The sequence below is a fragment of the Cupressus sempervirens genome, chromosome 5, assembly GCF_028749045.1.
Source record: "Cupressus sempervirens isolate cs-2001-9-10 chromosome 5, ASM2874904v1, whole genome shotgun sequence".
Classification (NCBI taxonomy): Eukaryota; Viridiplantae; Streptophyta; class Pinopsida; order Cupressales; family Cupressaceae; genus Cupressus; species Cupressus sempervirens.
Genome location: NC_143122.1, coordinates 482,421,528 through 482,444,233, shown reverse-complemented (window position 1 = coordinate 482,444,233; position 22,706 = coordinate 482,421,528).

Here is a 22,706-nt window from a genome sequence, read left to right as displayed (position 1 = left end):
TAGTTTGCTGAATTTGAAGACCAACAAAGAATTTAATCTCACCAAACATAGACATTTCAAATTCTTTGTTCATTTGCTCTAAAAATTATTTCCATAGATCATCATTTCCTATAAACAAAGTATCATCCACAAATATTTCTACCAAAAAAATCTTGTTATCTAGTCCTTCCTTGGTATACAAGCTATTGTTATCATTAGTTCTCTAAAAACCAATCTGAATAAGATAGTTATGAAATCTTTCATACCATGCTCTAGGGGCTTGTTTTAGACCATACAATGCTTTGTGTGATTTGTAGACCATGTCCTTCTTGTCTGGATCAAAAAAACCTTCATGCTACTCAATGTAGACTTCTTCATCAAGAATACCATTGAGAAATGCAAATTTGATGTCCATTTGATATACCTTAAATTCTTTGTATGCAGCATATGCAAGTAAGGTCCTAACACCTTCCAGTCTTACAACAAGAGAAAAAGTCTCTCCATAGTCTATTCCTTCTTCTTTAGAGTAGCCTTTACATACTAGTCTAGCCTTGTTTCTTGATACCTTACCATCTTCATTTAACTTATTTCTAAATACCCACTAAGTTCCAATCACATTTTTATCTTTAGGTTTGGATACAAAGTCCAAGTTTTGTTCTTCTCCATTTGCTCTATCTCTTCATTCATATCCTCAATCCAAATTTCATTTTCTAGTGCATCTTTGACTTTTCTAGGTTCAAAATTAGAAAGTAAACAAGTACCTTTTAACTTACTTCTTTTCATAGTACCTTCATATTTGTCTCCAATAATTTGATCTAGTGCATGATGTCTCCTAACATATTTGGCTAATGCAGGTTCCTTGCCTTTTGATTAAGTTCCACTATCTTCATTTTGAGTTTCAATTTTAGGTTCTGGTTGTTTTGATTGTTGCTCAGGTACTTTAAACTCAGTAGGAATTGGCTTGGTAGCATCTGAATGTGACTTAGGTTCTTGCAACTTAGTTTGAACTTCCTGCAACTTGGTGATTGAAGACTCAAGAGTAGAAGTTTCCTGATTGACAGATGTATATAGCACTATCTTAGGTTCAATGAAAACAAATCTCCTATAATCTTTTGGTTCCTTTTTTATTTCTTCTTAGTCCTCTCTAAAAATTCATCAACTTTCATGTGTGAACTTTCTATGACTTTGTGAGTAGATAAATTCAAACATCTATATGCCTTACTCTTGTAAGAATATCCCAAAAATATGCCTTTATCACTCTTCACATCAAATTTTCCTTATCTAGATTCTTTCAAAATGTAACATTTACTTTCAAATACTTTTAGGTAACTTACATTGGATTTATAGCCATACCATAACTCATAGGGGGTTTTGAATGAGTCTTTCTTCAACTGTACTTGGTTTAAGGTATGAACTGTAGTGCTGATAGCTTCCTTGCAGTATTTGATAGCAATGTTCTTTTCAATCATTAGAGTTCTTACACAATCCATGATGGATCTATTCCTCATTTCAGCTATTCCATTCTACTTGGGAGTTCCAGGAGTTGATACTTGTCTTTTGATTCCTCTTTCAATGCAAAAGTTATTAAATTCATGGGAGATGAATTCACCACCTCTGTCTGATTTCAAACATTTTAGTCTTTTCCTTGTTTCCTTCTCTACTCTGGCCAAATACCATTTGAACTTTTCAAATGCTTCTAATTTCTCTCTTAGATACATGACAATCATCATTCTAGAGTAGTCATCAACAAAAAGAATGAAGAACTTTTCTCTAGTATAGCTTTTAATTCCAATAGGTCCACACAAATTAGTATGCACAATTTCCAAAATTTCTTTAGACTGATAGTCCTTACTTTTAAAGCTAATCTTTCCCATCTTACCAATTTGACAATTCTTGCATAGACCAACCTTAGGTTTCTTTATACTAGGAATGTCTCTTACTTTCTTGAATTTTCTTATTTTCACTAGGTTATCAAAGTTCACATGACATAACCTTCTGTGCCATAACCAACTTTCTTTAAGTTGAGCAATAAAGTATGAACATTCACCAAGTTCAAGATAGAATGAGTTAGCTTTTATTTTTATGCCTAATCCAATCAGCTTTCCTTTGGCATCCAATAGTCTTTCTTTTCCATGCATGAATTCCACTTTGAATCCAATATTGATTAGCTATGCCACACTCAAAAAATTATGTTTTAGACATTCAACCCAATAGGCATTATCACATACAAGCTCTTTGGTTAGTGAGATTCTTCATCTTCCTTTTATGCAAAAAGGTTCATTATTACCAAATCTCACACTGCCACCATCATAGTCTTCAAATTGTTCAAACTTAGTTTTGTCACCAGTCATATGATGAGAGAAACCACTGTCTATGATCCATGTATCATTTTTTCTCACATGAGAGATAAGTGTCATATTATCTTCCTCATCATTATCAGATTCATCTTTCACAACAATGTAAACAATCTCATCTTTTCTATTGTCAAAATCCTTAGAATCCTTAGCCATGAAACATATTTTCTTACCTTTGTCCTTGAATGATTTGATGTCTTTCTTGCCATTGCACTTGTGACCTTTCTTCTCATCCTTGTTTTGCTTGTTTGGGAACCTAGAAGCTATATGACCAATTTCCTCACATGAAAAATAGATCAAAGGAACCGTACCTTTGTATTTTCCTTTACCTCTAGAATATTTCCTTACTAGTAGAGCTTCAACCACCTCAAGATCACTGTCAGAATTCTATTCTAATTCTTCTTTACTTTTTGATTGAGATTCTTTTATCTTCTTGCCCTTTTCTTTGAGTGAAAGCTTCGCTTCAAATGCTGATTCAATGTTCTTGGAAGCTAGAACATAGTTGTCATAGTTATCTACCTCAAATGTAGTCAATCTTCCTACTATGACCTCTAAGTTTATCTTATGATTTGCTTCACATCTTCTTTCCTAAATTGTAAAAATTCTAATTGCATAAATGGGAAGCAATGTTCTAAGAACTTTTCTTACAACTATTTCCTCTTTGATATCTCCTCCAAAAGCTTTGATTGCACTAACGCTTGCTTTGACTCTTTCAACTTTAACTCTTTCAACATATTTAACAATGTTTTCATCCTCTCTCATCCTCATCTGATCAAATTGTCCTCTTAAACTTTTTGCTTTGGATCTTCTCACATTGTCATCACCTCCATAGATATCTTTCATCTTGTTCCACATAGAAAAGGAAATTTTTCTATCCTTGATATCATCAAATTCTTCATAGCTTAGGATAGATGCAATGTCTATCATCATGGTGTTATGAGTCTTCTTCTTAGCAATGTCATTAACAGATAGTGTACCAAAAGGAGTTATATATTCTTCATCAAAATATTTCAATCATGTATCTCCAATGGAAGCTAGATGGAGTCTCATGAGACCTTGCCATGCTAAAAAGTTATCTCTATTAAGCCTTGGAATTTCCCTCTTGTAAGACATCCTTATCTTTAGATTAGATCCTTGAAATCCTTCCTGCAAGCACCAAGAGCTTTGATACAATTGTTGGAAATACAGATGGAGTAACTAAGAGGGGGGGTGAATCAGTTACCACAAAAATAATTCTACAAATCCCTTAGATGTCTTATAAACTAGTTACTGTTGTCACTTGATAGCCACACAGAAAAATGTTGTAACTCGGTAGATGTACTATAAGTTAACTTATTACTAATCTTTAAGCATTCACAAAGATTTAACATGCATGCATAAAAGTAATAAAATGAACACAAGAGACACCAGATTTAATGTGGAAACCCAATATGGGAAAAATCACCAAATAACTAGCTACCAATTTTCACTCTTCTGAAGTGAGCCTTGTAAGGAACCAACCCTATTAAAGGTTACAAAACACACTGTTAGGTGTGACCTTGTTAAAGAATTTAATCACCCTGCTAGGAGTGGCCTTGCTAGAGGACTGTAGAAAAATTCAATAGAATTGTCCACCTTGTTAGAGGATTTACAAAATGGCTGTTAAACCAACTTTGTTAAGAGATTTTGAAATCACTGTTGCAATTGTGAGAAGGTGAGAATGAGTTGACCTGAATGAGATGCAATTGAATTTGCTAATATAGGATCTCTATTCTACTTCACTAGATCCTCTCTTATCCTACTTCACTAGATCCTCTCTTATCAAATACAACTTTGCTACTCCTCAAGGATATCTAATCCTTCTTCAAAATTCACTCACACTTTTCTCAACACACTTGGATGCTCGCTCATTCATCCATACTTTTGAATTCACAACTTGACCTTTTATTTATACCTTACTAATTATCTAGTTGGCTCATTGACAAGTTACAATTACCAATAATCATTACATCAATTGGCTACATTCATTACATGAAATAATTAAACTTTCTTTCCCAAAACAAGGAAATCCTTCATTGGCCGACCATGCTCAGTCAACATTGCTCCACAACTAATTTCCTATGTTAACCAATTGAAGCTTAGTGAACACTGCAAACTCTAAAAAATCCTTTGGAGACCAAGTGAACTCGATAAATACTAACATTCCTTTGCTGACCTTGTGAGCTTGGTAGAAATTGACTTTTGCCACATAAACCTTTGACAACCGAGTGAACTTGGTAGAAACTGTTTCCACAGAGTATTTTTTAGGAATGCTAGGTAGAATCTATAATTTTCTTTTCTGACAAACTAATCTTGGTAGACTTTGTCTAATAATTGATATGACATTTGTGTAACATCAAAGACAACACACAGTTGAGCAATTGTATCCAACAAGAGCTCCCTAGTTATGATGTACAAATGAATGCAAATATGAATAAAATGGCTCTCAAATGAGCATAAGAATTCATCCCCTTGCAAGTTTACTATGAAATGGGAGATTATAAGACACAATCAAGGATGCTAGTGTCTAAGAACCACTATGAGATTCTATGTAAAATGCAGCTAAGCTATATAAAATGCAAAGAATGCAAACTAACTAGCAAGATGAGAGTGTTACAATCCTTCTAATTATGCTAGATGTGCCACTATATTGCATAAAAGAAACTGTAATAATGCAATATGAAACTAAGCTACTATGCTATGAAAATATAAGAATGAGGCCACAAGATCTTCCAAATCTCCACGAGCACCTATATAAAAATTTGCAGTATGAAAATAACGCAAAATAGTGGATCCTTAGATGAGGAGAGAGCTCTCCCTTTTAACGAAGTATGGATGGTGAAGATCATGAGACAAGAAGATCTAATCAAGCATGAGGAGTTGAATTTTGTATGATCAATGTGCACAATCATTTCCACTAATGACAAAGAGTTAACTTTTATATCTCCATGTGAGACAAAAGACTTTCTTTCATTTTTAAAATGGGAAAATGCTTTTATGTGTGCACCTTAGGATAAGAGATGAAAGGCATACTTTGATTTAATTAAAGGGGTAAATGTTCCTTTTCATTAAATAAGGACTTAAGTAATAGTGGCCAGGATAAAATCAAATAAATTGATTTTTAAAGATTTTATCAAAATAAATGATTTAATAATTATAGCAAAAATGTTGAAAAGGGCCTAATAGTCTAGATGATCATTTTTGGGTGATTACAAAAGAAAGATAAGGATGACCACATATTTTAATTAAATTTCTATTCTCTAAGTGACTAAATATATTGAATCTTATATCTATGGATGTGGTTAAGCGATAAAATGTGGAAGAATCTAGAAGTAGAGATTTTACTATTTAAGGAGATGTTCAAGCAAGTTTTTGGTTGTTGGTTAACTGTTGAATAGATTTCAATTATTGAAGAAGAAGAAGAAGGAAAGAAGAAAGGTGAAAAAAGTAGATAAGAAGGAAGATCAAGAAAAGTTAGATAAATGTAAAAGTGTGAAGAAGTGAGTCAACTAAATAGAGATTAGAAGGAGATCAGAGAAAACAGAAGATAGAGAAGAACTAATACAAAAACAAGAAAGGTAGTGCTAAACCTAACAGATCATTTGACTATTACTTTCTTACCATTGTAGGAGAAAAATATCTTAATGAAGTGGATCTAGAAATTCTATGAAATCCTATATGGTAACATCTATTATTGATGTTTGTAAGTCCTTTAGAGCAGGCCATTCTTTAGATAGGATCAAATAATGATAAGGTCTAGATGATATTTATGTTAAAACCCTCTAACTAGGTCACAGTAAACATGTGCATGTAACCTTTAGCAAGGTTGGCTCCTAGCAGATCTCACTTTAGAAGAGTGAAATTATTTGGGTTGTTGGTCCTAGGTGGTTTTCCCTTTGCAAGGTTTTCACATTAAGATATTGTGTAAAGTGTGTGATTGATTTTGTGTTGCAAGTTGATTTTCATGGTATTTACTTGATACTACAACTTGGTAATAGATAAGTAAAAGCTAAGCTATATTTCTTATACTCAATAATAATAGAAACAATGAGATAATAATTTGAAGTAAATTGATTATAAGATTTAACTATGTATTTGAATGATATCATTGTGTTATTTCTATTGAAGTTTATGAAGTTTGAATTGGTACTAAAGTGATTGGAAGACCTATAAGATTACTAGACATAGTTGATTCACCCCCTAGTTATATAATAATTTGTATCAGAGAATAGTACTTGGAATATGAAGTTTGGAGGAACTTGAGCTCTAGTTCCAAAGATTTACAAGAGAGAGGTACCAAAGTTGAACAAGGAGAATTTATCCTTATGGGAAAATAGAATAAAGCTATATCTATCTAGAATTAGGGACAACTCTACATACTAGATGGATAATGAATACATTACACCATCCCTTTGCTATGACTTTGGAACAAATGGCTAAGATTAAAGATCATAATAGTCAGATGATTGAAAATGCATCTTCCCTAAATGACCTTGAGTTTGATGATATCAAGGACTATGCTAATTCTAAACAGATATGGGACAACTTGGAACTTGTATAAGGTGAAGATCCTAATGTGTTGACAGCTAAGCTAGAAAGTTTAAGAGACAAGTATGATGGCATGATAATGAAAGAAGGTGAGATTTCTACATAGTATGTCAACCGAATCAAGGTAGTGGTAAGTGTAATTAGAGATATTGGAGGACTTATCTGTGATTATGATATTTTAACTAAAGTTATTAGAACTCTTCTACCCATCTATGCTATAAAAGTTTTTGAAACTCAATAAGTTATAAATATGCCTAGTAATGATTTGACACTTGATAGTTTAGTTAGTCATTTGAATGCATTTGAGTTGAGAAATTATGATAATAGATTGACTACACTTGGAAATGTTTCTAAATCTTCACTAACCATTGGTAGTTCAAAGAAAGAGAAGAGTAGTAAAGACAAAAGTGAATTTTAATCTAAAGATGATATCAATTATATTGAAGTATTTCTTACAAGGAGGTTATCCAAAGGTAAAGGTAGATTCAAAGATAAACTACCCCTAGTCTATTTTAAGTGCAATGGAGTTTGTCATTTTTCAGCTATGTGTCCTAACTAAAGTAAGAGTGACAAAAATGATAAGAAATATCACAAGTATGGGAAGAAAAATGACTATAAAGAAAAAGAAATAAATCATACTACATTATTAAAGAAGAGAAAACTGAGTCCAATATTGATGATGAAAAAGAAGTAGTTGATATGGTCTATATTGCAGTTAAGGAAGATCCCAATGAAAAAAGGTATAAGAATGAAAAATATCTTATTTCACATGTTAGCAATAATGATACATGGATCATAGATAGTGGATTCTCACATCACATGACTGGTGACATAAGTAAGTTTGGCAAACTTGAAGAAATTTATGATTGTGGAAATATTAAATTAGGTAATGATGTTCCATGTCTAGTGAAAGGTAGAGGATAACTATTGTTGAATGATAAAATGATATGTGATGATGCATACTAGGTACAAGGACTAAATTATAATCTTTTGAGTGTTTCTCAATTGAAAAATATAGGTCACAAGTTGGAGTTTCAGAATAGAAAATTAAAGATGTATTATAATGAAGGAAATCTTATTGGAATTGAAGTGAAACCAAAAGATAATTTATTTTATCTTGATCCTAATATTGATACATGTTTTTTTGCTAAAGTTGAGGATTTATGGTTGTGGCATAAGAATTTGCGTCATGTAAATTTTGAGAATATGGTGAAGGTTGGTAGAGAGAAAAGGGTTAAAGGCTTACCAAATCTACATAAACTTGAAAATGCTATGTGAAAATAATGTTATCTTGGTAAGATGAAAAAGTCAAGTTTTTCAATAAATTCACACACTTCTATTTATATTTTAGAATTAATACATGTTTATTTGTTTGGACCAATGAGAGTAGAAAGTTATAATGGTAACAAATACTTCATATTATTTGTTGATAATTACACTAGGATGATGACTATCATGTTCATGAAGATAAAACATGTTCTTTTTATATGTTCAAATAGTATAAGGCTAGATTTGATAAAGAGACTGGTAAATAATTAAAATATCTAAGATCAAATAGAGATGTTGAATTTATTTATGTTGAATTCACTAAATTTTGTGCTAAGCATGGTATTAAAAGATAGTTATTTGTACAGAGGACACTACAACAAATTGTAATTTTTGAGAGAAGAAATAGATCAATTGTGGACTGTGCAAGGTCATTAATGATTGAAAAAGATGTTGCAAAAATGTTCTAGAGAGATGTCATCAAAATTATAGTCTATACTCTCAAGTGAGTTTAGTTGAAGAAAGGAATAGTCAAGAAACTCCATGAACTATGGTATGGTCATACACCTAATGTGAGTTATTTTAAGATATTTGGAAGTAGGTGTTACATTCATAAGGACGAAAGGAATGGTAAATTTGATGCAAAAGGAGATGAAGGTATTTTCCTTGACTATTCATCCAAGAGAAAGGTATATAAGTGTTTGAACAAAGCTACTAACATGATGATTGAAAGTGCTAATGTAAGGATTGATGAGTTTGTAAACAAGAACTATGTGGAAAAAAGAAGGAACTTGAAGATTACAATAGATTTGTATATGTGTATGAAGATGTACCTGATACACTACCTAAGTTACAATAGACATCTATTGAGTAACAACCTTTACTTGAGTATAAGATAGTACAACCCAAGCATGAAGCTAAACTAATATTTAGAATAAAAGATCTAAACTTGTATTAGTAAAATATGTCAAGAAGAAACATTCACCTAAAGTAATCATTGGAGACAAGACTATTAGAGTAATGACAAGAAGTAATTTGAAAGGTAGTATCTATTTAATAGTTGAATTTAAACCTAGAAAATTTGAGGATGCACTTGATAATGAGGATTGGATATATTGTATGAATGACTATATTGATCAAATAGAGAATAACACATGGACACTAGTATTGAAAGCAGTAAACAAGGATATGATAGGAAAAAGGTGGATTTTTTAGAAATTGGTTGAAAGAGAATGGACAAGTGGTTAAAAATAAAGGAGGAGTAATTTTCAAAGGTTATGTCCCATAAGAAGGAATATGTTGGATTTAAAAATGGGAAAGTAAACTCTGGGGGGTGGGGTGGGAGGGTGAATCATCACTTCAAAACTTTAACCATAAACACATTCACCACACATCCATCTCACAATTTATCATGTAAATTAAAATAACTAGCTACACATGTTATCCATGGCATGGAATAAATAACACATGACACAATAATTTTGTTACCCATAAACCCTCTAAAGAGAAGGTAAAATTGGATGGGAACGACACCCACAAATCTTTATTGTTACAACTTTAAAATATAGCCAATGAAGGTTACAATAAGTTTGACCATAAACTATGATCTAACTTGTGAAATGTATGCCCTATTAAAGGCTTACAAATATTGTTAGTTCTCACCATGTTAAAGGATTTAGACACCCTAATAGAAGTGCGCCTTGTTAGAGGACTTAAATTTGCAATAAAACAAGCACTCAGTTAAGAGATTTACAAAAAAGTTTGTTAGGACTTGAAACCTATCAAGGCTACTTTGTTAAGAGATTTCCACTTATTCACCTATTAGAATGTTTCAACATTGATCCTTCAATTAGCACTTCTCTACTAGTTATTAGATCTTCTCTTTCTTGATGTGTACTTGATCTGCCTGATCAAATGTATCTCTTTTTTCCTTTAACTACTTTGTATTGTTCTTTCTAACTGATTCTACAATTACAACATGATAATGACCTTCATAGCCACCATGAATGCTCTCTCTACACATAGCATTAGCTCTTCACTTCTCATTGACACACACAAAGACTTAGGTGAGCTAGGGTTAGGTAGGAATCAACAATTATTCACCTATTTTGTCACTTAGAACATCCCTCAATTTGATTGGTTGCATGCACTACTTATGGATTCTTAATATACCTTCATATATATCTTCTATAATTGCAAAAAAATCCTTAAGTTGGCCTAAAAAAGGTTTACATAGTGTAGGCTCTCAAAAATGGTTTGTATCTACTATTTAATCATGTTTTCATACTAACTTGTCCCATATTCTTATTTCATTTATCCTAATCTTTCGGCCAACTTGATTATATCTCAATAGTGTTTGTCATCACTCATATCCTCTTTCTTACCATTTCATATCAACCCAAAATCATATCAAATCTACTAAGAATCATTCCAAATCAATCCTTATCAACTTGAAACATGTCAGATACCTTAAATAAATCATCATCTATCTAATCCTAATTATGTTTGTGGCTTCCAATGCCTCAAAAACCTATCAATCTATCAAACCCATCAATTTGACCTTAGTATTATCATGGCTCTTAGTCTTAGGTCAAATTGTCATTCACATCATCTGATCTTCAACATTGTTGAGTCTCTTAATGTCAGATCATTGCATTATCATATCAATTTAATAACATTGATAGTGCCTATTGGTGTTATTTTGATCAACCCTATCAATCAATCTCTATCCCATAGCATTTATAATGTCAGTTAAATGTTACATGTCCTTAATTCATGTCATGTGTCCTTGGCATATTATCAATTTTAGTCAATCAATAAATTTGACATGGCTTTGGTCTGCCCATCATCATCATAGTCAATTTGCATAATCATCACATTTCATCAAAGGATATTGTCACACTTATCTAATCAAATTGGCCAATCATCTACTAATTTTCTCTATAGGATTAAATAACCCATAATTTAATCCTATGCCATTCGAATTAGTATTTGCTAATCATTCTTCCTAATTAAAAACCCTAATTTATTAATTTTATTAATTGATTTATTCATCATTCACAAACCATGGGAATTCACAATTTTCTAAGCCATATTTTCCACCTCTAATTTAAAAATTCATAATTTCCATTTGTATGGATATGTGGATTTTTAATTCATTTATTCCACATAATATTGACATAATCTTGACATCATCATGACACATGGACATATTACATCATGGGTGCTATCATTACACTTGGCTAAGAATTTTCATAGTCCATATATTCTTATTCCCTTACGCATATCTATATTTGGCTTCCATTGTCATAGATTCTTGGCTTTAACTGGCTTTGAGGTGTCACATGAGGCATCATAGATCCTCTACCATTTTTAGCCATGTTTGACTCCCAAGCATCATAGAATCTTAAATTTTTCATCTTTTGTCATATTTTTCATGGATTTTGAAAGGAATCTCTTGCCAAGTTTCATGTCCAAGGTGACAAGTCCAATGCTCTCCTCTTATGTGTTGGCTATAAATCAAGCATTCTTTCTCTCATTTCTAGTCCTAACACCTAAGTCTATAATCATCAAATTTCAAATCACTATTCTAATAATCTCATATCATTATCATATCATAGGCTTTTTCTTTTTAATTGTGTGCATTATAGGCAATTGGAGCTACATCATATGGAGAAGAAAGAAGGACATGGGAGCTAGAAATGAAAGAGGGAGTTTTACTTTGTGTTGCTTTCTTTGTTTATTTGACTTTCATGGTAGACTAGATGGATTTTAGTGTATATTGATTGAGTTTGTGATTTTCTCATACTATGCTAAGCATTAAACCATTTTTTGGTCCTACAATTGGTGAACCCAACATGAAGATCATGCTTAACTAACTTGGGTTTTTTTGTTTTTGTGCTTGTAGGTGCAAGGAAGGAGCTCACTTCGAAGGTTATAATGGCTATCTACACTTCCTTATCACATATATAATAATTAGGAGACCTAATAAAATGATTGTATGCTCTCATTTATGCATTCTATTAGCTTGTTGTCCTAGGGTGCACTCTACTTTGTCAGGGTGCACTCGGGACCTCTAGGAAGTAGTTTTAGGGGCCTAGGAGTCACCATAACCCCTATATGTTTTTCATAGTTTACCAACTATGCTCCAAAACAATCAACCATGATCTTCTAGGCCCCAAGTGCACCATGGGCACAATTTGCAATTTTTGGGCATACTTGGTTAGGTAGATTTCAATATTTTAGTTTTTGGGTCTTGTTTAGGCACCATTTCCCACAACCTACTTCCACTCTCCCAACAACACCTAGAAACTACCAACTGTACCCTTTTGGGGCCCAAGTGTACCATGGGCACAATTTTCACTATCTAAATGCACTTGGGAGCCTCCTGAGTCATTCTAGCCTTTTGGGGTGTAGTTTGTTATGTCAGAGCATAGTTGGTTCATAAAAAGCACCTAGTTTGATCAGAATTTGCATCTAGGGTTTCAATTTCATGTTAGGACCTAGAGTAGATGATTTTGTGTTACTGATGATCTATTTGTATCATGTGTTGATTATTAGGGGAAGACATTCAATGAAAAACTACTGATGCTTTTTTGTAGGACGTTGTTGAAGACTTATGTACTTGTCCAAAATCTATGTGTGGTTTTTCTAGATTAGATAACACTTTGTTTGGTGCACTAAAATGAACTTTCTATACTACTTGGTGTCCATGCATTATTTATAATCCTAGGGTTTACATGGACATATCCTCTCCCCTTGCCATTTATGGATCTTGGGTGTAAGATAAGTTTGTGTGACTTCTATAGAGTGGCCTGCCTTGGACCCAAGGCTCACCACTTGGTGAGCCCCAAGGGATGAACTTGAAGTGATAATGGACCAAATCTAGGTCAATTTTCTAGCCACTATAAAAAACTCAAAATGGTTAATATTGTGTTGGTGGCATTGTTGCATGACAACTCTCCTCTGGTACCTTTGTAGTGCATCAAACCCTAGTTCTTGGGGCTAGGAGACCTTCTAAGGAATTTTATCATTCACTTGCCAAATAAAATGTCTACACTAAATACCTTGTTTTAGAGGCCAAAAAACTTTCTATCCATTGGCTCAGGGGGTCACCCATGCCCATGAAGACATCCCACATTCTCACAATCCTTAGTAGAGACAATAGTCCCTTGAGAAGACATGCCCCTTGGGAAGTAGATCTTGGTAGCACCAAGAAGTGAGTGTAGTGTAAGGGGGAGCCTAGGATGCCAAGATTATAAATTTTCCACTCTAGATAAGTGTGGATGAACTTTTACTCATGTGGGAATTCAATAGATACAATCTTAAAGCCTAAGTTGTGGTGTGTCTTTTCACTTTAACAACAATTATTCTTGTCTTATTGTGTCTTGTATGTGTGTAAAACATTAATCAAGATAAAGGCCAACTTGAAAATTTACACCTTGGATATTTTTCAAACCTTTTCAAAACATTACACATTGTCAAAAAGTTACACCTCTTGTCAAAACATTACAAACTTTATCAAAAACACTTGAAACTTGGAAAATATGGCAACGTGTAACCCTAGAAGTGCATGACATGACTTAGATTCCACTCTTGCATAGCATACACATATATTCACCATAGTTTGAGCCTCATGGTTGCATCCTCTAGGCCTTATATTGCATCTTTTTAGTCCTCATTGTGCATACCTCATCTTTCATATTACCTTCATTAGGGTTTACTTTGCATCCCTTAGTCTTTGCATTTCAACCTCAAAATTTGTATCTTGCATCCTTGCATACCCAACCTTCATTTTGAACACTTTAAAACTTATTATATGTGTCCTAACCATCATTATATTCCTTTATTATGATCTTAGTATTGTCCTCTGCCCTTTGGCTCTTTAGGACATCAATCTAGAAACCACAAAACCCAAAATTACCTTAGTTTTAGCCTAGCTTACTAGCTACACTTTGAAACTACCAACTATGCTCTAAATGACCCCAAGTGCACCATGGGTGAAGTTATTATTTTTTGAGCACATTTGGTATTCTAAGAACCTAGTTTGGACTTCCCTATAGCAATTTGGGAACTTAGGAGGGTCATTAGGTTCCTATAAAGGTCCCCCTTTCTTAGCATGTCCTGATCTGCATTTTGGATATCCTAATCATAATTTCCTTTACATAGGACTTCATTTATTAGGTCATAACGTTCATTATACATCTCCTATCTAATCATAACATCATACCCAATATCCTAGCTCTTTGGTAGAGCAACTTAGCAATCACCCAACTTAGAATCAACAAACATTCAACCTAGTCTTCCAACTGTGCCATGAAACTACCAACTGTGCTCAAGTTGGCCCCAAGTGCACCATAGGTGTATTTGGTACTATTGGATCACACTTGGTGCTATCAAATCACACTCAATGACTAGAAAGACCATTTTGGGCTTCTAGACTGCATTCTGGGACCCTAAAATTGAATCTAGAAGCCCTTGTGGGTCCTCATTCTACATATGACCCAAAACAACATCTAGCACCGCAAACTTCAATTTTCATCCTAGGACCTTTTCATCTTTCATATCCAATCAGCATAACCATAATTTTTATCACCCTAAAAATCATTTTGAACCCAAAACCTTTGAACTTAGTCAAAAATCTGGAGAAAGTATGAGTCTAAGAGTATCTCCTAATGTTGATGGATGATGGATCTTGACTAGTCCTTTTGTCATTTTTATAAATTTTCTTTGGTCAAACTCTATGTTTTCCTTAATGGATTTTATCTTGTCATCTTTATCAACTTGATCTTTTTTGTCTTTTATCTCTTCTTGGTCAAGATCCAAAGTCTATCTTCACATGGTTAAACTCTTAGACAAAATACTTTCCAAAGATTTGATCCTAAGTTCAAAACCTTGCATAAACCCTTGTCATATAATTATAATATTTCTAGTATCCCTAAACATCATTTTTACATACCATAGTGGCATATACCCTTCATCTTGCATTGTTCAAAACCCTAGCATCATTTTCAATATCAAACCCTATCAAATTGTTTGTCAATCAATTTGTCTTCTTGATCTCATACCCTCATGTTGCATGTCATGAAAATCATTATAAACCTTAGCATACCATCCTTTTCATTATCCAACTTGCATACATCAACCTCTAACATCATTACCAAGTCTAAGGTCAAATCCTAATCTTCATTTTGCATACCATAGAGTGATTTTCATCTCCTTTAGTCAAAATCCAAAATGTCATTTACATTCACATTTGCATATTTTACCTAAGACATTTCCACCTTGCATTTAAAAACCCTAGGTCATTTTTCACTTCCTTAGGTTTCATAACATTTCAAAACACTTAAAAATTCAAAAAATACTCATATCTTGCATACCCACTTCCAGATTTCCAAGTTTTGCCCTATTTTACCAACTACACATTTCAAGTGCATAGTTGGTAGTTTCAATGTGTAGTTGGTAGTTCAAAAGCACACTTGGTAATTCAAGATTTCATTCTAGGTTCTATAACCCTAATCTACACTTTCATAGCGTGCATTATATCCCTATACCTTGGAAAACACTTAAATCATTCACATTCAACATATATTTGGTTACCCTAACACTCTTTTTACCAAATGCATACCTTCTTCTTACCAACTTCTTACCTTCAAGTCCCCAAGTTCAGAAAGGGCACACTTGGTACTATTGGAGTGTAGTTTCTATTTTAGGTGTGCACTTGGGAGGCAAAGATTCCATTTAGGTTTTACTCCATTGCATTTGGATCCTTAGGTACCATGCCAACACTTACAAGGACACAATCAACTTAGAGATCCAAAGAACTATATCAACCCTTGTTTTTTTAGTACAAACACAACCAAAATATTGTCCAAGACCAAAGAAGAATAATAACTCCAAAAAATGTTTTATGAAGACCAAATTAAAGTGTCACAACCCTTAATTGTGGAACCCTTAAGCATGTATCCGCTATCAGAAATAAGGATTACTGGGGGGGGGGGGGGGGTGAATTAGCAATCTAAAAACTTTAGTCACCAACTAGATATTATTACTTACTTTAAACCATGCATAACAAATAAATAAAGTAATGTTGAACAATAATAATAGAAATTTACAAAGATAACTCATAACACCATTTTTTTAAACTAGGGAAACCCTAGCCAAGGGAAAACCCTGGTAGGGATGATACTCACTAGATAATATATTGATATATATATGTTCCTTGTTAGAGGATGGACCTTATTAGGAGTCAATGAGGAAATTTAGTATAAGGAGTCCCTATTAGGAGACTTTGAATTCATGTTAGGAGATTCCAATATTGTTAGGAGTTGTAGTATAATGTATGCAAGAAGAGCCCATTGCCCAAACATGTGATTTCAACTACAAGAAGAGCTCACCACTCAAACAATTAATCTACTATTATTTTCCTTCCTTATCTAATCTCTCATCTTTAGATCAATCTCAGATCACCAGATAGTTCATACTCACATATATCACTTTCACAAAAGTTCACTCACTTCACAATCTTACTAGATAGCACTAATACACCAAGATTGTGTGTTTCTTATCACAAGAAGTCCTTTTCATAAATACCATACCTTTACATAAAATACTATTGGTTCAGCTCAAACCATAATTCACTTTTCCAAGTTAGAGTAAATATCTAGGATGTTGGCCCTAATTAGACAAGTAATTGTTTTGCAAACAAAACAATTCATTCATTCAATTCCATTGTCTTGCTTCATCAAGAAACAATTAACTCTATTCCATACAGTATATACAAAATTTTGAGGTTATAAACATCATCACCAACATGTATAAAATCTCCATGTAACTTTTCTTTTCATAATATGATGTCTGCAACATGTTATAAACAAAACAATACACTATTGTAAACCAAATTCTACACTTCGACAATTTTCTAATAATCAAAAACTAAGTATCTTTATTTCTAAGGTTTCCTATCAAAATGTACATCATGTGTTGCCATTAATGAAAAAAAATCACTATTAGCCAATTGTCAACATCCACAAGATCACAACCATCAAGGAATGACACCACCAACCCTGAACAACACACCTACTATGAGATTTCCTTCAAACACTTCTCCTCCACATGGAATGGTTCAATGGAGCCCTAACTTTGAACCCATATTTGCACTGATACCACTGAGATGTGGATGTGTACTTACAACTCCAAACAATGAAGAAACACACTCATTCAAATTTTGTAAACCTAACACAAATACCTTCAATCCTCTAAACATACAAGGTAATTTACACCTAAGAAATGATTCCAAGATAGATTATGGCATAAATGATGAGGATATTGCTAGGGTCCATGACAAGACTTTCTACAAAAACTTCAAACTTTTCACAGCCCAAGAAATTATCAAATTTAATCTACACTTGGAGGGACCTAAGTCCAAACATCAAACCAACCCTACACTTGAAAACATACAACCTATGATCAATTTGGACTTGGATAAGGGAAAACAAAATTTGGAGTTTTTAAACACAATGATGACACCTATAATATCCCATCAAGAATCAACCATTGAAATACTCCAAAGTACACTTGAACATGTCAACATCAATCCCTTGTTTGAAAAACCTCCATCTATCAATGGAAACAAGACTCTTCCTAAATATCCTAAAAGGACATTAAGACTTGATCTCAATCACATAATTCAACAACAAGATGTACCTAAGGGGACTTGCACTCTAGGGATGCCAAGCATACCTCCTTTGGAGGAAAATCAACAAAGCACACCCTTGCTCCTAACTTTACCAAATGTTATGACATAAAATGTTATGGAGCCTCCCATGAGTATACCACATGAAACATCAATTGCAACAAGCCCTATTGACATACAAAGGAAGAGCCTTATTGAAATTTCACCCATTCCTAAAAGGAAAACATCTCATTGCTAAATCAATATGATGTCCCAAGGAGAAACATCTAACACACAAAGGTATCAAAACAACAACCCAAACATGATGTTCAAATATCAATGGCATAACCAACTTCCAAGACAACATCAACCTATAGGAGTACAAGGAATTAACATTTCTAGAACACATCCAATTTAGAATCCACTTAACACACATTCAAGATACAAATAGCAACATCAACCACAACAACAACCTCAAGTGGTGTAGGGATCTAACATCCTTAACATGCACTCCAATATAAATCCACTTGACTTATATGCAATGTACCAAAAAAATTCCACAAATAATAATCCATGTTCACTAAACAACAAGAGCAACTAAAACAATAGTTGTAATACCAAAGATGCTTTGAGCAACAAATTTCCTATCAACACCATTTGTTACAACAAAAACATACACTACGACAATCTTAACTAGATACCTCTACAATAATAATCAAACACATGGTCTCACATGCAACCAATAGAGGTATCCCAACAATAACCACAACAAATGGCACAACAATGACCACAACAAGTGATGCAACAACAACACATGTTACAACAATTGTAGTCAATACCGTAATAAGTACCACAACAAATAGCACAAAAAGTACCCCGTGTATCACAACAAGGACCCTTTGTCTTTGAGGTGCTAATATAGCTCCACCACCTAGTGATACATCACATGACTCTTCAAACATAGAAATGGCATAATTGAGTAGACATAGTTCTTGCCATAGAAAATGATCTACTCGTAGATACAAAAGACTTGAAGAGAATACTATCATGTAGAACTGTAATGAAGATTTACTACAACAATTCAAGAAACTTTCCAAATAAGTTAAGGCATTGGCAGTCCAGAAAAATTAGGCTCTATATACCAAAAGGGATTTATGTCCTAATCCATTTGATAAAAGTTTTTATATGCCTCCATTCCGAAAACACTTTGAGGCTCTAAGATTCAAAAAATATAGAGAAAAAGGAAACCCCATTGATCACATTAGGTTATTATGTGCCTCTTGTACTAAACTTAGTGATGAGCCCACCTATCTCATGAGACTATTCTCTCATTCTTTAGGTGGGCCCCACACTCAAATGGTACTCCAAACTTCCTTATACCATAAAATCTTGGTCAAAACTGGTAGACAAATTCATCTCACACATTTCCTTCAACATTATGAATGAGGTGACACTCTCTAATTTTTTCTCAACTAAATAGAAGATGAGAACCATTTATCACATTCTTATTATGCTGGAGAAACTTAGTTAGTCAATGCTCACTAAACATTCCTAAAGAACAAGTTAATCTGTGCATTGAAAACCTAGTCTGCAACTTAATGTACAAAATCAAAATCAAAAGTCCAAGCACCATTTTCAAGTTAATGAAAAAAGGGGCTAGTATTGAAGACACTCTCATCCATAAGGACATCCTCAAAACCAAAAAGGAAAACACTAACACCAACTCATCTAATGATAAACTGAAAATTTTCTCCAAAAACAAGAATGTAACCAATGATGGTGTTATGGATGCATGAACAATCATCACAACACAACCTCAACTAACTCTAAAAGGTACAAACCCTACAAATTCACAAACTCCCAATCATACACCACCTCAATAATAGAAAATTGATACTTCTATGCAAGATAGACCTCGAAGACATCCTAGAACCAAAGAAAAAATATTCAAACCCTTGGGGATACCTCTTTAGACTACACTACAACAATTACTTAGTAATAACTTCTATTAGAAACAATAGTCCACCAAGATAACTACGGGGGGAGGGGAGGGAGTGAATTAGTTATCCAAAAATGAAAAAAATTATCTTCTTTAACCAAACTTAACCATTAACCAAAGTAAATAGTGACCATAATAAAATGCACATAGACAATTACACTAAATATGTTGACTAGGGAAACGCTTGATCAGAGGGAAAACCTTGGTGGGAATGATGTCCACAAGATGATGTACTAATATAAATATTCCTTGTTAGAGGATGGACCCTGTTAGGTCTATTACAACATTTAGTAAAATGAGTCCCTATTAGGAGACTTTGAATCCCTGTTAGAAGATTCCAACCCTACTAAGAGTTGTGGTACAATGTATGCAAGATGATCCTACTACCCAAACATACAATTTCAATTACAAGAAGAGTTCACTACTCAAACAAGTAATTTACTATTTATGTCCTACTTCCTTCATTCTATCAATTGAACCAATCACTGTTAGGCCTTGCAAGCCAAGTCATGAACCTTGGATCCAAATACCAAACCTCAAATCACTTAGAAAAACCTTGGTAATGAAGTTTCCTTCACTTCTACACTACTCTTCTCAACTTCACATTCTACTCTTGCTACTACTTATCATTAATTCATAAAACATATCATTCCATCTACATGATAAAGGAAAATGTCCTTCCTTTATACCAAGTCCACAAAAAATTTTCCTGAGTCGGCTATTAGACCTTCCCAATTAATTATTATAGGACCACATTAAGAACACGTTACACTTAGTGATAACATAAATCTTCTACATTACAACTTGAATAACTTTCCATACATTCAATTTTATGATGAGTGAGCTTAGCCACATCATCATCAACATGTCTTCTTCATGTCCTCAAACTCAATTCTCAGAAAAAACAACTCTACTAAGAGATATAACAAGTTTACTAGAACATGCCTCTGTAAACTCTATCTCAGAACAAACATCACCAAAACTTACATAAATTTTTCTAGACTTATCCTTTCTTCTTCTAACATTAACTACATATACCTGATACTCAAAAGTATCTCCCATAACCTTAGATGGTGTAAAAACACAACTAGCCATCCATACCAATTTATTATTCTTCTGTCAGATACCAAAAAAAATTGCTATGTTGACATCAATGACAAACTCAGTTATGAATGTAACATATCATTATAGTAACATATCTACAATACTCCCCCATAGGAATATCATTAACATTCATTCTTGCAACCAATATTCTAACAATCTCTCCAATCTTCCAACAATGTCCCCCTTTTGCATTGATGGCAACATAGATGAAAAAATCATCTAGTTATGAGAATACCAACAAAAGACTGTTAATCTTCTTTTCAAATCCTCTTCATCAATCATTCTCCCCTATTGATATACCTCAATGTAATTTCTACAATACTTCTCCCTCATTGAAATCAATGTCAAAGGTTTTAGCAACCAACATCTCTGCATCAAACTCTACAAAAACTGATTCTTACTAGCTTGAATATCAAAAGAAACTATTCAAAACAATATCCAAAAAAAGTCCTAGATGACTTTGTCCATCACTGATACTCCCCCATTTAGGAAGCATCAACATTCTATCCAGATAAACAATGATACTCTATTAACCTAGACTGATGCACTCTTGCATCTTCTACTCTAATGTAGGAAGGAGCATAACCCCAAGCATGCCTCACAAATACCCAAAAGTCTCTTTGGGAAGAGGCTTAGTGAATATATCTACAATCTACTCTTTGGTAGTTATATGCACTAATTTTATTTCCTTATCTACAATTTTATCTCTCAACATGTGATACTTGATAGAAATGTTCTTAGTCTTTGAATGCAACACTAGAATCTTAGACATATTTATCATGCTTGTGTTGTCACAATGTATAACAACAGGTTCATTGATTTCAATCCTTATGTCATTTAGTATCTGCTTCATCCAAATGACTTGATTGCAATTATTTGTTGCTATAGCATACTCTACTTCTATTGTACTTTGAGATGTACAATCCTATTTCTTGCTTAACCAAGAAATCAATCTTCCTCCAAGAAAGAAGGCTCCACCACTAGTGCTCTTTTTCTCATCCATACTGCTTGCCCAATCTACATTAGTATAAGCACTTAGAGTGAAATCATTAGATCTATCATACCAAAATCTGTATTCTGATATTCCTTTTAGATATCTAAATATCCATTTTACTATTACATAATGTGCTTCTCTAGGATTAACTTGGAATCTTGCAACAATTCCAACTGCATTTTCTATATCCAGCCTTGTGTGAGTCAAATATTGCAATGCTCTGATCATAGATCTATACCCTTTTCATTCAACAATAGGTGTCTCATTCTTTTTAGATAACTTGTGCCTAGCTACCATGGTTGTTCCAATAGGTTTACATGCTTCCAATCTAAACCTTTTTAGTAAATCCTTCAAGTACTTAGTGTGAGAAATAAATATTTCTTCTTTACTCTATACGATCTACAATCCTAGGAAATATTTCATCTCTCCTATCATATTCATCTTGAATTCTTTCTTCATCTCTTGAGAAAACTTTTTTTTTCCTCATCATATCCTCCAAATATGATATCATCAAAAAATATTACAAAAATCATTAAACCATTATCAATTTCTTTCTAATATAGATTACTATTTTCCATACCTTTGCTATATCCAAGTTTTTTCAAATGTTTTTCTAACCTTCCATACCAGGTTTTGGGTGCTTGCTTCAATTCATACAATGCTTTCCTTAGTCTACATACTATAGACACTCAAAAATGGTTCAAATCTATGATTTCATCACTTCTTCATACTAATTTGTCCCATTTTCTCATTCTACTAACTTTGATCTTT